The sequence below is a fragment of the Conger conger genome, chromosome 12 (assembly GCF_963514075.1).
Source record: "Conger conger chromosome 12, fConCon1.1, whole genome shotgun sequence".
In the NCBI taxonomy this organism is placed as follows: domain Eukaryota; kingdom Metazoa; phylum Chordata; class Actinopteri; order Anguilliformes; family Congridae; genus Conger; species Conger conger.
In genome coordinates, this window is record NC_083771.1 from 2,544,412 (window position 1) to 2,562,926 (window position 18,515).

Consider the following 18,515-nt stretch of genomic DNA (forward strand, 5'->3'; position numbering starts at 1 on the left):
TTCTCTCTCGCCAGGTTCTTGTTTGTGTGCATGTCCACCAGAATGCCGTCCTGGAGGAGGTTTTGGATCCTCCTCCGGAGAGTGACCAGGTCTACAGATGTTTTCTGGTAGACCTTGATGTTCCTCGTCTCCCACAGGACCTGCTTCACGGTATTGATGATCCTCCACTGACGCTGGAGCACGGTGGTCTTGCATCCCCCCGGCGGACCGTAGAGGATGCCCTCAGCCATCAGGGAGGACCTCGGCAGGAACCTGCTTAGGGAGACAGAGGAACAAACAAGGCCCCAGACCCGCCTGGCCACGGAGCACTCCCAGAACAGGTGGTGAATGTGTTCCGAGTCAGTGCATCCGTGGGGGCAGCGTTCAGTCAGGGCTAAGTGCCGGCGATACATAAATGTTCTGGTGGGGAGACACCTATGGGCTGTCATCCAGGCAATGTCTTTTTGTTTGTTTGTAAGACATTTGTGTGTTACATTTGCCCAGATGACTTGCGGGTCCAGGTCTGGCCCCCCCCTCGGGAGCGTTACAATTTCTCCAGATCTTAAATGAGCCATAATCATTTTATAGCTCCACGAGGTTAGGCCAGCCCTGGGCAGATCCGTCCTGTAGGCAAAGTCCTTCAGGGCTCGGTAGACGTAGGGGGGGTCCCAGCTATAAGGTATGGTGAGGTCCAGCACACCCAAGCCCATTGCTCTGAGGAAGGGGGTGGCATAGTACCTGGCAAAGGTACCAGAGGCCTTACCCACCTTCCCTGCATTCTGGACAAGGGTGGCCAGACCCTGCACCATAATGATGTTGACAATGTCTGGGACCCCCCGCCCCCCATTCCGCTCCTCTTTGAGGAGGGTGACGCGTTTAAGTTTTTCCATGGTGCTCCCCCAGACAAAGCGGAAAGCCATCCGGGTGATTAACTTCCCGGTGGCTTTGTCCGGGGGAAACACCCTCCCCACATAGAGCAGAATGGGTAGGACAATTGCCTTCAGGACAAGGATCTTACCCGCCATGGTCAAGGGCCGTGCACTCCAGCTCCTGATTTTATTTTGGACGTGGCGGAGGGCTCCCTCCCAGCTGGTTCTCCCTCCTCCGTCAGCTTGGAAGGTCACCCCCAGGAGCTTGATGGTATTCCTACGCACAGGGAAGGAAACGGTCAGCTCCTCACTCCAATGTGGAGACAGAAACAGTTCACTCTTGTCCCTGTTGACCAGGGCGCCAGTGGCCACACAGAAGTCGTCCAACACCTTGGTGGCACAAGCGATAGAACGACTGTCTGTGGCGACGATGGCAATGTCGTCCATGTACGCCATCACCTTTAGCCGTTCCCCCCCCGCTCCAGGGAGTGGATAGCCCACCACCCCTGGATTGGCCCTAATGGCCTGGAGGAACGGTTCCAGGTAGATGACGTACAGGAGAGATGCTAGAGGGCACCCCTGCCTGACGCCAGACCTGACATCAAACGGGGCAGAGGGCTGTCGATTGACAACCACTCTGCCCGTTATGTCTGTCAGACAGATTTTTGTCCAGCGCAGGAGGGGGCCAGGAATGTTCATTTTCTCTAGCACTCTCTCCAAGCACACATGACTCACCCGGTCAAATGCCTTCTCTTGATCGAGACTGAGAAGGCACAAGGGGGACCTCCGCTCCCCGGAGTGGATGATTAGATCCCTTGCGAGGAGCAGGTTGTCATTTATGGACCTCCCCTGCACACTGCAGGTCTGGTCCGGTCCGATCACCGATGTTATCAGGCCTTGGAACCTCCCCATCAGCGCCTTCGCCATGATCTTGTAATCGACTGAGAGGAGGTTGATCGGCCGCCAGTTGCGGAGGTCCTTCAGGTCCCCCTTCTTTGGGACAAGAGCTACTGAGCTCTGTCTCAGTGAGGCGCCTAACCGCCCCTCCCTGTACGCAGCCCTGAACACTTCCGCCACGTCCCCCTTCAGGAGATCCCAGTGAGCCTGGTAAAACTCAGCTGGGATTCCGTCAGGGCCCGGAGCTTTGTGTGTATTCAGGGAGTGCACGGCCCTGGTGAGCTCCTCAGTGCTCAACTCCGCCTCCATCTGCTCATCTCCCAGGCGTCTGTCCAGGCAGCCCAGGAAGGTGTCCATGAGAGCCCCGTCTGAGGGCCTCTCGCTGTAAAGGCCCTCGTAGAACTCCCTGGCCACCTCCCGGACCTCCGCCTCTTCAGACACCACCACACCTCTGCTGTTATAGAGAGACAAGATGTTATTCGTCTTGGTTCGTGCCCTGCGGAAGAAGAACCGCGTGCACTTCTCATCCTCCTGGAGGCCCTGGAGTTTGGAGCGGAAGGTCTGTTTCTTCCGCTCTTCCCGGTAGAGGGTGGTGAGGCTCTGCCGAGCTTGTGCGATTTCGCTGCCAACATCCAGGCCTCGGGACTGGAGGAGGCTTAGTCTTTGGAGGGCAGCATTGTGGCGTTCAAAAACTGCCCTCCCTTCCTTCGCCTTCCTCCGCCCGACTGCCCGGAAGTAGCCCCGCACTCGCTCCTTCACCATCTCCCACCACTCCACCGGGGAGTCAAAGAGATGTTTCAGACTCACCCACTCCAGGTATCTTCTCGAGAAGGAGAGACGCACCTGGGGGTCTTGGAGATGGCTGATATTCATCCGCCAGAGCCCCTTACCCACGGTTATAGATTTCTCCCAGACCAGGGACACGGTTACCATGTGGTGGTCCGAGAAGTGCACCGCCTTGGTGGAATAGCTGTGCACCCTCAGGCCTGGGGAGAGCAGAAACATGTCAATTCTGGATGAGGAGGAGCCAGAGGAACTCACGAACGTATGCTGGGGAGGAGAGGCGCCCCCGGCGTCGCAGAGGGAGAAATCCTCGATGAGGGACCGCAGCAGGGTGCCGGAGCGATCCGGCCTTGGTTTGCTGCGGTCCTCATCTCTTAAAACACAGTTGAAGTCTCCCCCTACGACGACGGGCATCGTGCAGTGTAACAGTGGTGGTAGTTTAGTGAATAGGGAGACTCTCTCGGCCACGCTGGTGGGACCGTACACGTTGATGACCCTGAGTGGGGAACCCCCGACCTCGAGATCGGTGACGAGGATTCGCCCACTCTCCACAATGCTGTGTGCTGTTATTTTTGCATAGGGATTTTTCATCAACGTGCCGACCCCATCAGCTCTGGCGATGTTTGAGCCAGACCAGAGAGAGTCTCCCATTCTCCATTCCTCCCCCAGAACGCCATCCCACTCCCGAAACGGAATCCCACATTCCTGGAGCAGGACGACGTCTGAGGGGATCTGTGACAGAATGGAGAAAACGGTGGTGCGTTTATCGGGGTGTCTGATACTGCGGGTGTTAAGTGTGGTAAGTGTAAAGTTGTATGCCATGATATTTTATTGTTTTTGGGTGTCTGGTGATCCAGTATGGCTGTTAGCCATATTCTGACAAATTTGATTTATTGTGTTGAAAATTGTATCCGGGTTATTGTGGCGCCTACTCACCCCCTGACCATGTTCTCCCATGGGTCTCCCCTCCTGACTGCCTGGGAGGTTCCGTCCTGGAGAGGTGGGGGTGGTTGTTTTTGCCCCAGGCCTCCCCCCCGGGCCTAGGAGGGCCTGGGAGGAGGGGGATGTTGTCGCCTCCCTTTGAGAGTCCGGACCGGGGGCTGGCTGGTCCCTGATGGAGTGGGGGTGAAGTGTGCCGATGTTTTGTAGGTTTTCCTTGTAATGTACTGATTTTGGTGGATGGGTGGGAGGTTTGGGAAGGGTATTAGGCCTGGCGAGAGATTTGGGACTGTGTACCGGTTTTTTATTAGATTGTACTGTGTGTCTTTTGGCGTTGATCGGTTGGCGTGTTATTGCTGGGTTTGGAGGCTGGCTGGGTGTATTTTGCGGTTTGGCTATTGTGGGTGATCGAATTCTTTTCCCCTTTCGTTTCGGTTTTTGCCACGGGGTGATGGAATTTGTGTCCGATTCTGCAGATGAGGAGTCTGACCCCTCCACCACAATGGGGGTGTCAGAGTCAGGCTCCTCTTTTACTGTGATGACAGAGGGTTGGGTAACAGGGGGTGCTGTTGAGGTGGGGGTTGCCGGTGTTGTGCTGCAGGGAAGGATTGGTAGTGTTTGTGTTGTGGGGGTTAGGCTGTCAGGCTGGGGCAAAGGGGGAGTGGGTGCTCTGATGCGTGGTGTGGGGGTAGGGTGGGGTGGGGGAGGGGGGGCAGTCATTGACGGTGGTGGGGGCGCGGTGCTCCGGGCCCTGTTCGCGTACGAGAGGGGGCAATCCCGGAAGAGATGCCCCCTCACCCCGCAAAGATTACAGGGCCTCGGGTCACGGCACGCCCTGGTCTCGTGCTCGCCGCCACACGACTTGCACTTGACCACTGTGCAGGCTGCGGCCAAGTGACCTAACTCGCCGCAGTTCCTGCACAGCTTGGGCATGCCGTAATAAAACACCACGCCCCGGTGTCTCCCCAGCGTGATGGTGCTGGGGATGTGACATACCCCCCCCACTGCAGAGGGGTCAGGCTTGAGCTGGACCAGCCATTTCCTGGCCCCGGTCCAGACTCCATCCTCATCCAGGACCCTCCTGGCTTCAGATTTAACTTGGCCATACCTGCCCAACCACGTACTCACATCGTGGTCCTGTACAGTTTCATTAAAAAACTGCACAGTGACCACTTTGCTTTCCGTGTCGGACAGGGGCTCAACTTGAAAGTTGTTAAGGGGAGACCTGTCCTTCCCCTCTCTATAGAGGTTCCAGAACCTCTCCAGGACATTAGCGTTTTTAAAGCTAATTTCAAAAATGTCAGCGTTGCCTGGAACCTTCACCAGGCAGTTCAGGTCGCCTGGCACGAAGCCCATGGCTCGCTGAAGCACTGCCCGGCTAAACTCCAGGCGGGTCATACCTGTCACTCTCCTCTGGCTGTTGGCTGTTGGGGCAGCAGCATTGGTTCCCCCCCTAGTGGACGCTGGCTCGGTGGCGCCCTCCACAGCTGCGCCATTCGCCCCTTGCTCCACCAGGGGGCCTACCCTGTCGCTGCTGCCCCCCTCTCCGCTGTTCAGGAGGGTTAGCCGGACGGCATTGTGGCGCCGCACACCTGGCTGAGCCGCCGTCGCCATTCCTGCTGGGGGCCGGAGTCCAGCTGTAGGCAGAGAAACGAGAATCGCCTGAGGTTGATGGCCTGTCCCAGGGGGACCGAACATGCAAGGGGGGCCGATGATTCAGCTCCCCTGCCGCTAGTGAACCTCCCTTCCGGTGGGGAGCGCCAAGCGTTGGTCCGGTACACAGTGAGCAGGTCCGGATCCAAAGGGCGCCGCCGTCTTCTGGGGGGAGGTCCACGGATCCCCCTTTCTGCCTGCTCCGCACGCCTCGTCCTCCGGAGGGGTTCCGCTGGATCTGCTGCAGGGCCTGAAAAACCAGAGGCAGAGAGAGCAACCGGCGAAGGCCCAGCAAGGCTGGTACAGGCCCGGAGAGCAGCCCTTCCGGGCGTTCTCTCCGGGCAGCTCTTGTACTCGCCTCTGGCTTCCGGCAGAAAAGCGTTTCTGCAGCAGTGGAGCTCGTCCTCCGGATGGCGGGAGTCTTCTGGCAGGGTGACCTCCAGGCGAGTCTCTGCCTCCGCTGGCTGGCTCTCGAGGATCCTCGTCGCCGCCTCAGTCCAGGAAAGGATGGTGGAGTCCCGGGCTTCCTGGCTGGCTCTCTGGATCCTCGAGGCTCCTCCGGGTCCGGCTCCCTCTGGTGGCAGGCTCTGGCAACGGCAGCTCCCTCCGCAGTTCCTGGATCAGCTCCCTCGCTCCTTCTCTCCAGCCACCTGGTTGGTTCCTCCCAACAGGCCCTGGGGTACCTGGAGGTCAGAGAGGGCCGCGGTCAAGCCACTGGTACTCTCTCCTCGCTCCAGGTACAGCTGTTCCGGGGGTGGTCCGTGAACTGCGAGCCCGCACCAGCCGCGGTCAAGCCACGTACTGGGAACGGAACTCGCAGCCCGTCAGGTTAGGAGGAAAAACCAGGTGGAAAAAAGAGAGGGGCGAAGGAGCCAAGAAAGGGAGGAAAAAGGGAGAGAGAGAAGGGACACAAGCTCTGAGAAGCCTCTCAAGGAACAGCCGAAAACCCCTTGTCTACCACTAGCAAGCCAGTGGTAGGCAACAGGTTAATTCGTGCTGAAGAGAAACCCGAGCGAAATGTGACCTTTCAGCGCACCAGGCGCCTCCGGCCCCCTTCCCAGCCACTCCCACTGACCCGGGGTTGCCACTGCCGCCAGCCGGCCGGACAGACAGACAATCCGAGAGGGAAGGTGGGAAAAGCGAGACAGCGCAATGACAACAAACAGTTACGTCCCGCACAGAAAACTACATCATTTTGCTAAAAAACAGAGGCAAGCACACTTACAACAAGGGCACATATTCACCCTATTTACAACACAATTTACATACATACAAAAAAAAACAAACAAACAAACAAACAAACAAACAAACAAACAGGGGGAAGAACAGGGCAACCCACCCACCTAGTAAAGGACAACAAAACACAACCTTTTTTTGCACAAAACTTGGAGAGGCGCACCGTTCCCGAACGCACTGCAATAACGGGTCGATGCTTGAAGCGGACGGAGCAAGCTCCTTCTCCGACTCCCTGTGCCAAAAATCCGTTTAATATATAGTCCCCTGATAGGGGACGTATCAGATATTAAACTGATAAGAACAGATACTACACTTGATCTTAGCCAAAAGGCCGAGAAGCGATAACCGCAAACGGGCCCCTGCCGACGGCGCCCTCCCGGTGGCCCCGGACCGCGCTCGGGGCAGACGCCACCTGGCCCAGGGGCCGGCCCCCCTCCCCGCCTTCCCAAGAACCCTGCGCACGCACTGACTGGCCGGTCGGCGAGCTACCGTAACGACCGGACTCAGCTGGCTCCTCCCACCAAGATCCACTGTCCTCCACTGGCAGGCACAGCCGCCAAAAACACTCGACACATACCGAGTACGCTGTGACGTACTTACTACCGAGTCACTTACCGAATAGCTGCTCTCTAGGCAGCGACCAAAGCTATTTAGCGAGCGGGGCATCGATCGCACGCGGCAAGCAGGCGATAAGCCAGAAACGAGCAAGTCGGCGACTCGCAAGCAACCCGCATACCTGTCGCACATTGCCGTCTGTCCTTAAACCGTTCGAAGTTGCCCCGCCCTGTGGACGGAGCATCCAAAAATAGCACAAACTCAGGTGCGTTCCTCTCCACGGAAATCTTTAGTAAAAGGCGAAAGATTTGTGCGTGCTGAAGAGAAACCCGAGCGAAATGTGACCTTTCAGCGCACCAGGCGCCTCCGGCCCCCTTCCCAGCCACTCCCACTGACCCGGGGTTGCCACTGCCGCCAGCCGGCCGGACAGACAGACAATCCGAGAGGGAAGGTGGGAAAAGCGAGACAGCGCAATGACAACAAACAGTTACGTCCCGCACAGAAAACTACATCATTTTGCTAAAAAACAGAGGCAAGCACACTTACAACAAGGGCACATATTCACCCTATTTACAACACAATTTACATACATACAAAAAAAAACAAACAAACAAACAAACAAACAAACAAACAAACAGGGGGAAGAACAGGGCAACCCACCCACCTAGTAAAGGACAACAAAACACAACCTTTTTTTGCACAAAACTTGGAGAGGCGCACCGTTCCCGAACGCACTGCAATAACGGGTCGATGCTTGAAGCGGACGGAGCAAGCTCCTTCTCCGACTCCCTGTGCCAAAAATCCGTTTAATATATAGTCCCCTGATAGGGGACGTATCAGATATTAAACTGATAAGAACAGATACTACACTTGATCTTAGCCAAAAGGCCGAGAAGCGATAACCGCAAACGGGCCCCTGCCGACGGCGCCCTCCCGGTGGCCCCGGACCGCGCTCGGGGCAGACGCCACCTGGCCCAGGGGCCGGCCCCCCTCCCCGCCTTCCCAAGAACCCTGCGCACGCACTGACTGGCCGGTCGGCGAGCTACCGTAACGACCGGACTCAGCTGGCTCCTCCCACCAAGATCCACTGTCCTCCACTGGCAGGCACAGCCGCCAAAAACACTCGACACATACCGAGTACGCTGTGACGTACTTACTACCGAGTCACTTACCGAATAGCTGCTCTCTAGGCAGCGACCAAAGCTATTTAGCGAGCGGGGCATCGATCGCACGCGGCAAGCAGGCGATAAGCCAGAAACGAGCAAGTCGGCGACTCGCAAGCAACCCGCATACCTGTCGCACATTGCCGTCTGTCCTTAAACCGTTCGAAGTTGCCCCGCCCTGTGGACGGAGCATCCAAAAATAGCACAAACTCAGGTGCGTTCCTCTCCACGGAAATCTTTAGTAAAAGGCGAAAGATTTGTGCGTGCTGAAGAGAAACCCGAGCGAAATGTGACCTTTCAGCGCACCAGGCGCCTCCGGCCCCCTTCCCAGCCACTCCCACTGACCCGGGGTTGCCACTGCCGCCAGCCGGCCGGACAGACAGACAATCCGAGAGGGAAGGTGGGAAAAGCGAGACAGCGCAATGACAACAAACAGTTACGTCCCGCACAGAAAACTACATCATTTTGCTAAAAAACAGAGGCAAGCACACTTACAACAAGGGCACATATTCACCCTATTTACAACACAATTTACATACATACAAAAAAAAACAAACAAACAAACAAACAAACAAACAAACAAACAGGGGGAAGAACAGGGCAACCCACCCACCTAGTAAAGGACAACAAAACACAACCTTTTTTTGCACAAAACTTGGAGAGGCGCACCGTTCCCGAACGCACTGCAATAACGGGTCGATGCTTGAAGCGGACGGAGCAAGCTCCTTCTCCGACTCCCTGTGCCAAAAATCCGTTTAATATATAGTCCCCTGATAGGGGACGTATCAGATATTAAACTGATAAGAACAGATTTTGTTTTAAAGATCTTTATTCCATCTCATAAACTCATTATACATCATGTACATTCTTACGTATATTCACTTAAACATTAGACATCCACCCACTTAACATTCCACTCATACCCCGTCCCTATATACCCTATCTACCCCTTACCTCTAACACATCAACATCCCCTCATGTACCCCCCACCCCCCCCAAAACCGCTAATATATTTTCCCACACCTCCCTCCACTCCTCTTTACCCCTCCTGTGAAGGCCCATTTTTGCTTCTCTTTTCATTTTTCCCTCCCACTCCCTGAACCACTGCCTACTAGATGTCACGTCTGATGGAAACTCCACCTTTTTATTCCTGGCGTCCCAAAGCATTGTCTTCCCCCAACTCATCAATAGACACACCACCTTCCTCCTCTCCCCTGTCAAAATTCCCCACCCGTTCCCTTTCAGGACCCAGTCCCTCAAAATTCCCACTCTCAACCAACGAAAAACCCTGCTCTTATCAACCCTCCCCCAAAAAGCCCTCGCAAAAAAACAGTCCCAGAACACATGAGCCACAGTCTCATCCTCGTTACACCCTCTCGGGCAGTGAGCTGACCTCGCCGTCCCAAACCTGTGGAGCCTCTCTCTCACTGGTAGCCTCCCAAGAGCCCCCAACCAGTTTAGGTCCCTCACCCGATTAGGCATCCCCTTCCCCTGTAAAGCGCCCCAGTCCACCCCCTTCCCCGCCAGCATCTTCCCCTCCTCTCTCACCACCCCGCCCAGGAGCCTCTTGTACAATTCCCTGTGGTCCTCCAGATTCTCCCTGGTCATGTGCACTTTATTCAATCTCATAAATAAAATGGCCCTCTCATAATACCAGGGCACATCTTCTGCCCTCGGACCCCTGTTGTCCCACCCAGTAACCCATCTCAACGCAGTCCCAACCCACAACTTAGCTAAATGAAAACACTTATGTGTATCTCCCCGCGTTAAAACTTGATAAACCCCCTCCAAAAACAACACTTCCAGCTTCAAAGGAATATTAATAAGGCTCCTCCCCCCCTCCCTTACTGGGAGATACATCACCTCCCTCTTAACGGGCTCATACCTACCCCCCCATATAAAAGAAAAAATTAATTTCAAAAGTTTCCTCCTATACCTCACCGGCATTGGAAAAACCCTCCCCAGGTATAAAACTTGTGGGAAAACATCGACATTCACTGCGAGGACTTTCCCCGACACCGTTAAAGCCCTGCTTCTCCATATGTTAAGTTTTCTTTCCACCTTCCCCAAACACACTTCCCAATTCAAATTGTCTGACCTCCCCTTCAAAAACCGGACTCCCAAAATTTTTAACCCCTCCTCCCCACTTCGAACAATCCCATACCTTCCCCCAGTCCCCCCCATCCATCCCTCTGAAAGCAAAATGGCCGATTTGTTCATGTTAATCAAAGACCCCGTCCCCCTACAATACCTATTCACAATCTCCATTGCCCGGTCTATATCGCTTTCGCATGACACCAGTACTGTGGTGTCATCGGCGTACTGGAGCACTTTGATGGGCTTCCCCATACCCTCTGGAACCTGCACCCCAACAAAAGCCCTATCTTCCCTCAGCATCACTGCCAAAGGCTCAATAACCAAAACGTACAAAATTGGCGACAGAGGGCACCCCTGCCTAACCCCCCTACCCTGCACTACTGGACCACTCAGTTTCCCTTTTAATTTTACCCTACTAAAAACCCCCCGATACAAAGTCTTAACCCATGAAATAAAGCCCTCCCCAAAATTCATCTTTCCTAAAACTTGAAACAAAAACCCATGATCTACCCTATCGAAAGCCTTCTGCTGGTCCAAACTCAAAACCCCAACCCCTACCCCCCTACTCTGTGCCCAACTCAAAATATCCCTGACCACAAATAAATTTTGGATCCCTGACCTACCTGGAACCGCACATGTCTGGTCTCCAGAGACCACCTCCCCTATCACCTCACTAGCCCTGTCGACCAGTACCCTCCCCAACACCCTCGCATCCACGCATAGCAGCGTGACAGGCCGCCAATTCCCCAACTCCCTTTTGTCTCCTTTCTTATAAATCAAATGAATAATTCCCTCCCTCATAGAAAATGGTAATAAACCAACCCTCCCAACTTCATTGTACACCTCAACTAAATCCTCCCCCATAATGTCCCAAAAACAAACATATAATTCTTTTGAGATACCATCCCTCCCTGGAGCCTTGTCTCCCTTCATCCCAAACAGGGCTCTCCTTACCTCTTCCTTTGAGAGTGCCCTCCCCAAAGCCTCCTGCTTCCCCTCCCCCACTCTCCTCCACAACTGCTCCACCATTCTATCTCCCTCTTCCACATCCCTATCAGCCTCCCTAAATAAATGAGAATAATACCTGACAGCAGCATCCAACTTGTCCTGCTGCTCCGTCACCTCAACCCCCTGCTCTGTCAGCAAGACCTCCATCGCTGCTGCCGCCTGCCTCTCCTTTGCCTTCCGAAAGAAGAAGGCTGTCACCTTCTCATCCTTCTCCCTCCTCTCCACCCCGGCCATGAACAAAACCCTCCTCGCCCTCTCAACATAATACTCTTTAATTTCCGACTTGATTCTACTTACCTCCTCCCATACTACCACACCTCCTCTGTTGGCAACCCCAGCCCAATACTGCAGGTCCCTCTGCAGCTGCCAAACCCTCTCCCTCTCCTCCCTCCTCTTCGCCCTCCCATACCCTTGACAGAACTCCCTAACTCTCTCCTTCACTACCTCCCACCACTCCAGAATTGACTCAAAGCGACATTTAAAAACCTGCCAGCCCAAATAAAACTCCCTAAATTGCTCAACAAAAATCTTATCCTTTAAAAATCCATTATTAAATTTCCAAATTCCCTCCCCCCGAGGCTCCTCCCTCCTTCCCAAAGAAAATTTAATCATCTGATGATCTGACGACCAACTCGGTGTCACCTGGAACTCATGAACTGATTCCCCCTGAGAAACAAAGAAATAATCCAGCCGCCTATTTATACCCCTTGTATTGCTCCAGGTATATCCTGGCCCTTGAAACCCACCCTCCTTAAACACATCCACCAAATTAAACTTAACCAATAACTCTTTTAGAAAAACAGCAGAAAAATCTCTCCTGCCCCCAACCACTCCCTCATCCAATGAACAATTAAAATCCCCCCCTAACACCACACACCTGTTTGTCATTAACAGAACTGGCAGACATTTTAGAAAAGAAAATCTCTCCGTTATATTACACGGAGAATAAACATTTAAAAACCTAAACTTTTTACCCCCCCAAATAACATCGACACACAAGAGCCTGCCTGGTACAATAGATACAAATTCCTCAATAAAAATCCCTCCCTCTTTAAACAAAATACCTAAACCATCAGCAAACACATTCCCAACACTCCAAACAGAAATCCCTAAATTCCACTCTTTAACTAAAGATATTACCTCCTTCCCTCCCGCCAAATGGCACTCTTGTAAAAAACAAACAGAAAAGGGCACAGAACGTAAAGAATAAAAAAGAGCTTGCCTCTTACCCCGGTCTTTAAGTCCCCTTGTGTTCAATGAAATAAAAATTTTGTCTGCCATGACCAAACCAAAATTGCAACACAGGCCTCACTCACTGCAGGCCCAAACTTTGGGCAAAAGCCTCAGTCCCCTTTACCAATGTGGCGTCATCGGGAGTATCCATGAGCTCCCCCTCCTCAGCCCAGTCCAGAGACTTGCCCTTCTTCTTGGCGGCCTTCCTAGCCACCACCCCGGCCTTCTCCACCACCTGCTTCCTCTTGGCCCCACGTATCTCCACCTCTTCCTCCATACTGCACACAGAGCCCTCACTGTCCTCGTCGGCAGTGAGTATGTCCTCCAGGTCAGTGTCCTGCACCACACTGACCTCCCTGGAGGTACCTGCCACCCCCGACCCAGACGGCTCGCTCTGCTCCGTATCGCCTCCCAGCTCCCGCTGCCCCTCCTCAGGCTTCTCCTCCACTACAGGCCCTGTTGCTGGTTCCGGCTCAGCTCCCCCGGCCTCCTTTTCCTTCTGCGTCTCCGCCGCTGGCTGCACCTCCACCCTCTCGGCCTCCTGCTGCTCCTGCGCTGGTGGCCCTGGCCTCGGCTCGGCTCTCTCAGAACCACCTGCTGCCTCGGCGTAGGTACGACGCCTCTCCGGACAGGTGCGCATGAAATGCTCCTTCGACCCGCAGAGATTACACACCTTTGGGTCCTGGCATTCGACCGCCATGTGCCCCCTCCTCCCGCAATTGTGGCACACGACCGTCTCGCACTCCTGGTCGGTGTGCCCCACCTCCATACACCTCCTACAGAACGGGGGCTGCCTGGAGTACATGAGGTGCCCCCTTACCCCATCTATGTTGCACAGGGCCGGCGGATGGAAATACCCCTCATACCCGTGCTCATCCTCCTTCAGAAGCACCTCATACACTCGCTGCCCGTTCCAGAAGCCGTAGGAGTCCCTGCGCAGCCTTGGTCCTGCCACCACCCTGGAATACCGCTCAAGGAACCTCGTCACGTTCTCGTCAGGAAGGTTCATGTCATACATGTTTATGACGATGACCCTGTGGTTCCTCCGCTCTAGAGACTCTATCTCGAAGGGGCCCAGATCTTCCATAGCCTTGCATCGACACAGGAACTCTTGGAACAACCAGGGTGTTCGGAAGGCGAGGTCAAAATACTCCTCCCGTCCATTTCGCTGAATGCCCAGCACCTCCTTCTCAGTCAGAGAAAATTTCCCCAACACAAAGCTCTTGATGAACACCTCTCTCTGGGGCATAGCTCCAGCACTCCCCGTCCACTTTGCTCGCACAGTATTCCGCACCACTCTCCAAACTCCAGCCATCTTCAAAATTATCTCTGCTTTGCTCAGAATCTTGATCTTAGCCAAAAGGCCGAGAAGCGATAACCGCAAACGGGCCCCTGCCGACGGCGCCCTCCCGGTGGCCCCGGACCGCGCTCGGGGCAGACGCCACCTGGCCCAGGGGCCGGCCCCCCTCCCCGCCTTCCCAAGAACCCTGCGCACGCACTGACTGGCCGGTCGGCGAGCTACCGTAACGACCGGACTCAGCTGGCTCCTCCCACCAAGATCCACTGTCCTCCACTGGCAGGCACAGCCGCCAAAAACACTCGACACATACCGAGTACGCTGTGACGTACTTACTACCGAGTCACTTACCGAATAGCTGCTCTCTAGGCAGCGACCAAAGCTATTTAGCGAGCGGGGCATCGATCGCACGCGGCAAGCAGGCGATAAGCCAGAAACGAGCAAGTCGGCGACTCGCAAGCAACCCGCATACCTGTCGCACATTGCCGTCTGTCCTTAAACCGTTCGAAGTTGCCCCGCCCTGTGGACGGAGCATCCAAAAATAGCACAAACTCAGGTGCGTTCCTCTCCACGGAAATCTTTAGTAAAAGGCGAAAGATTTGTGCGTGCTGAAGAGAAACCCGAGCGAAATGTGACCTTTCAGCGCACCAGGCGCCTCCGGCCCCCTTCCCAGCCACTCCCACTGACCCGGGGTTGCCACTGCCGCCAGCCGGCCGGACAGACAGACAATCCGAGAGGGAAGGTGGGAAAAGCGAGACAGCGCAATGACAACAAACAGTTACGTCCCGCACAGAAAACTACATCATTTTGCTAAAAAACAGAGGCAAGCACACTTACAACAAGGGCACATATTCACCCTATTTACAACACAATTTACATACATACAAAAAAAAACAAACAAACAAACAAACAAACAAACAAACAAACAGGGGGAAGAACAGGGCAACCCACCCACCTAGTAAAGGACAACAAAACACAACCTTTTTTTGCACAAAACTTGGAGAGGCGCACCGTTCCCGAACGCACTGCAATAACGGGTCGATGCTTGAAGCGGACGGAGCAAGCTCCTTCTCCGACTCCCTGTGCCAAAAATCCGTTTAATATATAGTCCCCTGATAGGGGACGTATCAGATATTAAACTGATAAGAACAGATACTACACTTGATCTTAGCCAAAAGGCCGAGAAGCGATAACCGCAAACGGGCCCCTGCCGACGGCGCCCTCCCGGTGGCCCCGGACCGCGCTCGGGGCAGACGCCACCTGGCCCAGGGGCCGGCCCCCCTCCCCGCCTTCCCAAGAACCCTGCGCACGCACTGACTGGCCGGTCGGCGAGCTACCGTAACGACCGGACTCAGCTGGCTCCTCCCACCAAGATCCACTGTCCTCCACTGGCAGGCACAGCCGCCAAAAACACTCGACACATACCGAGTACGCTGTGACGTACTTACTACCGAGTCACTTACCGAATAGCTGCTCTCTAGGCAGCGACCAAAGCTATTTAGCGAGCGGGGCATCGATCGCACGCGGCAAGCAGGCGATAAGCCAGAAACGAGCAAGTCGGCGACTCGCAAGCAACCCGCATACCTGTCGCACATTGCCGTCTGTCCTTAAACCGTTCGAAGTTGCCCCGCCCTGTGGACGGAGCATCCAAAAATAGCACAAACTCAGGTGCGTTCCTCTCCACGGAAATCTTTAGTAAAAGGCGAAAGATTTGTGCGTGCTGAAGAGAAACCCGAGCGAAATGTGACCTTTCAGCGCACCAGGCGCCTCCGGCCCCCTTCCCAGCCACTCCCACTGACCCGGGGTTGCCACTGCCGCCAGCCGGCCGGACAGACAGACAATCCGAGAGGGAAGGTGGGAAAAGCGAGACAGCGCAATGACAACAAACAGTTACGTCCCGCACAGAAAACTACATCATTTTGCTAAAAAACAGAGGCAAGCACACTTACAACAAGGGCACATATTCACCCTATTTACAACACAATTTACATACATACAAAAAAAAACAAACAAACAAACAAACAAACAAACAAACAAACAGGGGGAAGAACAGGGCAACCCACCCACCTAGTAAAGGACAACAAAACACAACCTTTTTTTGCACAAAACTTGGAGAGGCGCACCGTTCCCGAACGCACTGCAATAACGGGTCGATGCTTGAAGCGGACGGAGCAAGCTCCTTCTCCGACTCCCTGTGCCAAAAATCCGTTTAATATATAGTCCCCTGATAGGGGACGTATCAGATATTAAACTGATAAGAACAGATTTTTTTTTTGTATTTAAATTAATTTATTGGTCCGCACCAAACACATTACACATCACATTCCCTTACAACACTGAACAACAAAACCCAAATCACATCGTCTTGACAAAAGTAAACTCAAAACCACCCCCTCCCCTAAAGTCCCAACACATTCCCACTGTACAAACACATTTCAATACAAACAAAAACAGAACAGAAACCAGCAACACAACCAAGAACAGAAACAAAAGCAGAACCACAACCAAACCCCTCAAAAACCCTTATATCACCCCCTTCCATCGCTCCCATGCAGCGTGGAATCCCCAGCTCAGCACCTCCCATCCGAAGCGCCGCTCCACCTCCGCCTCCACCATCCGCACCACCCCCCTCCCTGTCCACCCCGTCTTCACCGCCCCCCTCTCCCCCCGCGCCCCCCACAGCTTCTGCTTCGCCAGGCTCAGCAGCAGCAGTGTCTGAAACCTGGCCCTCCCCTTCTCCCTCCCCAACCCCTCTCCACACAACACTCCCTCCCGTGTCACCCCCCTTATGCTCCTGTACCTCCTCCCCATCAGCTGCCACACCTCCTGGGCAAAGGGGCAGCCCCAGAAGACATGGGCCACGGTCTCCTCCTCCCTCCCACAGCCCTCCCTGGGACAGAACCTGTTCTGGGTCAGCCCGTGCCGGTACAGGACGTCCCTCACCGGCAGCCTCCCGTAGGCCACCAGCCAGTTCAGGTCCCTTAGGCGGTTCTCCAGGCCCTTTGGCTGGATAGCCGCCCAGACCTCCCGCCCCACCGGCACTCCTGTCCCCCCCACAGGCCTCAGCCGCGCCTTTAAGGCCTTGTACAGGGCCCTGTGCTGCAGCACCAGCCCCTTGTCTGCACACTCCTTGTGCCTCTTGGCCCAGCGCCCCACCTGCGCATAATGAGCAGGGGCCACCTGCCCCCTCGGCACCCTGTTGTCCCACCCCACCAGAAACCGCACACAGGACGAAAACCAAAAACGAACAAAATACTGAAACTTATGACAAACCGGGGAAACCAAGGAAACACACAAATTACAAAAAAACAACACATCTAACTTAAGCGGAACATGTAACACATCCCTCCCTCCCTCCTCCACCGCCATATACATTACCTCTCTCCTTATATACTCGTAACCCCCCCCCCACAAAAACTTGAACACCGCCCGCACCAGCTCCCTCTTAAGCCGCACGGGCAAAGGAAAAACATACGACAAATAAACTAAAAACGGAAAAATGTCGGCCTTTACCGCTAACACCCTCCCGGACAGTGTGAGCCGGCGTGTTGACCAGAGGCCTAATTTGGCCTTCACATCCGCCACCCTCTTCTCCCAGTTCCTCACTGCGTCCCGCCTGTCTCCCTCTCCAAACTCTACCCCCAGGACCCTCACTGGCCCTATACTTACCTGCAGCCCACACTGTCCATCCCTTCTACCCTTCCATGCCCCTAAATATTTCATGGTGGACTTTGCCAGGTTAACAGAAGCCCCCGCCCCCCTGGCAAAGTCCCCCACCACCTCCATTGCCCTCCGCACACTCCCGTCCCCCTCCAAAAACAGACAGACATCGTCTGCGTACAGCCCTGCCTTCACGCTCTGCCCCCCTGCTCCTGGCATTGGGACCCCTCTTATCCCTCCGTCCCTCCGCACTGCCTCGGCCATCGGCTCTATGTAAAGCACGAAGAGGAGCGGTGACAAAGGGCAACCCTGCCTTACCCCCCCCTTCTGCCCCACCATCTCCCCCAAAAACCCGTTGACCCCTACCCTACTCCCTACCCCTTTATACAGGAGCTGCAGCCACCTCAAAAACCCCACCCCAAAGCCCAAGCGCGCCAAAACCCCAAACAAAAACCCATGGCTGACCCTGTCAAATGCCTTCTCCATGTCCAGAGAAACAAAAATCAACGGTAGGTTCCTCTCCTCCACCCAACAAAAAACGTCCCTCGTGAGCTGGAGGTTCCATGTTACGGACCTGCCCTCCACCCCACAGGTCTGGTCCTCCCCCACCAGGAATGGCATGGCCAAACTCAGCCGGCCCGCCAGTGCCCGGGCGATGAGCTTATAGTCGACGCCCAGAAGTGTTATCGGGCGCCAGTTGTTCAAATCAAGCTCATCGCCCTTCTTATATAGTAAGGCCACCACTCCCTCCTTCATCGAAGGGGCGAGCTCCCCCCTCTCGTGGATCTCCCGAACGACCTCTAAAAAATCCCGGCCCACCAGCTCCCAGAATTTAAAATAAAATTCCTTGGGAAGCCCATCCTTCCCCGGGACCTTCCCTCCCTTCATCCCGGAGAGTGCCTTTTTCAGCTCCTCCGAGCTGAAAGGCATCTCCAGTACTGCCCTCACTCCCTCCGGCACCCTCTCCTCCACCAAGCCCAGAAAACGCTCGGAGGCACTCCTGTCCACCTCCCTTTCCCCGAAGAGGAGCGAGTAGTAGCAGGAGGCCACCTTTAGCATCTCCTGCGTTCCTCTATGCACCCTCCCGTCCTCCCCCCTCAGCCCTTCCATCACCCTCTTTGCCCTCATCGCCCTCACCCTCTGGAA

General features: G+C 54.8%; 7 non-coding genes and 2 pseudogenes across 7 annotated transcripts; all 9 read right to left on the reverse strand.

Moving 5' to 3' along the window:
- Positions 1 to 6,508: 6,508 nt before the first annotated feature.
- Positions 6,509 to 6,699, reverse strand: LOC133106235 (U2 spliceosomal RNA). The gene has a single exon (XR_009704404.1). It is a non-coding gene; the product is annotated as a U2 spliceosomal RNA (small nuclear RNA).
- Positions 6,700 to 7,131: 432 nt separating this feature from the next.
- On the reverse strand, positions 7,132 to 7,248 carry LOC133106033 (U5 spliceosomal RNA). The gene has a single exon (XR_009704212.1). It is a non-coding gene; the product is annotated as a U5 spliceosomal RNA (small nuclear RNA).
- A 372-nt stretch (positions 7,249 to 7,620) lies between these two features.
- LOC133106236 (U2 spliceosomal RNA) lies at positions 7,621 to 7,811 on the reverse strand. The gene has a single exon (XR_009704405.1). It is a non-coding gene; the product is annotated as a U2 spliceosomal RNA (small nuclear RNA).
- A 432-nt stretch (positions 7,812 to 8,243) lies between these two features.
- On the reverse strand, positions 8,244 to 8,360 carry LOC133106034 (U5 spliceosomal RNA). Its single transcript, XR_009704214.1, has one exon. It is a non-coding gene; the product is annotated as a U5 spliceosomal RNA (small nuclear RNA).
- A 372-nt stretch (positions 8,361 to 8,732) lies between these two features.
- LOC133106350 (U2 spliceosomal RNA) lies at positions 8,733 to 8,900 on the reverse strand (annotated as a pseudogene).
- Positions 8,901 to 14,220: 5,320 nt separating this feature from the next.
- LOC133106035 (U5 spliceosomal RNA) lies at positions 14,221 to 14,337 on the reverse strand. Its single transcript, XR_009704215.1, has one exon. It is a non-coding gene; the product is annotated as a U5 spliceosomal RNA (small nuclear RNA).
- A 372-nt stretch (positions 14,338 to 14,709) lies between these two features.
- LOC133106237 (U2 spliceosomal RNA) lies at positions 14,710 to 14,900 on the reverse strand. Its single transcript, XR_009704406.1, has one exon. It is a non-coding gene; the product is annotated as a U2 spliceosomal RNA (small nuclear RNA).
- Positions 14,901 to 15,332: 432 nt separating this feature from the next.
- Positions 15,333 to 15,449, reverse strand: LOC133106037 (U5 spliceosomal RNA). Its single transcript, XR_009704217.1, has one exon. It is a non-coding gene; the product is annotated as a U5 spliceosomal RNA (small nuclear RNA).
- A 372-nt stretch (positions 15,450 to 15,821) lies between these two features.
- LOC133106359 (U2 spliceosomal RNA) lies at positions 15,822 to 16,002 on the reverse strand (annotated as a pseudogene).
- Positions 16,003 to 18,515: the final 2,513 nt, after the last annotated feature.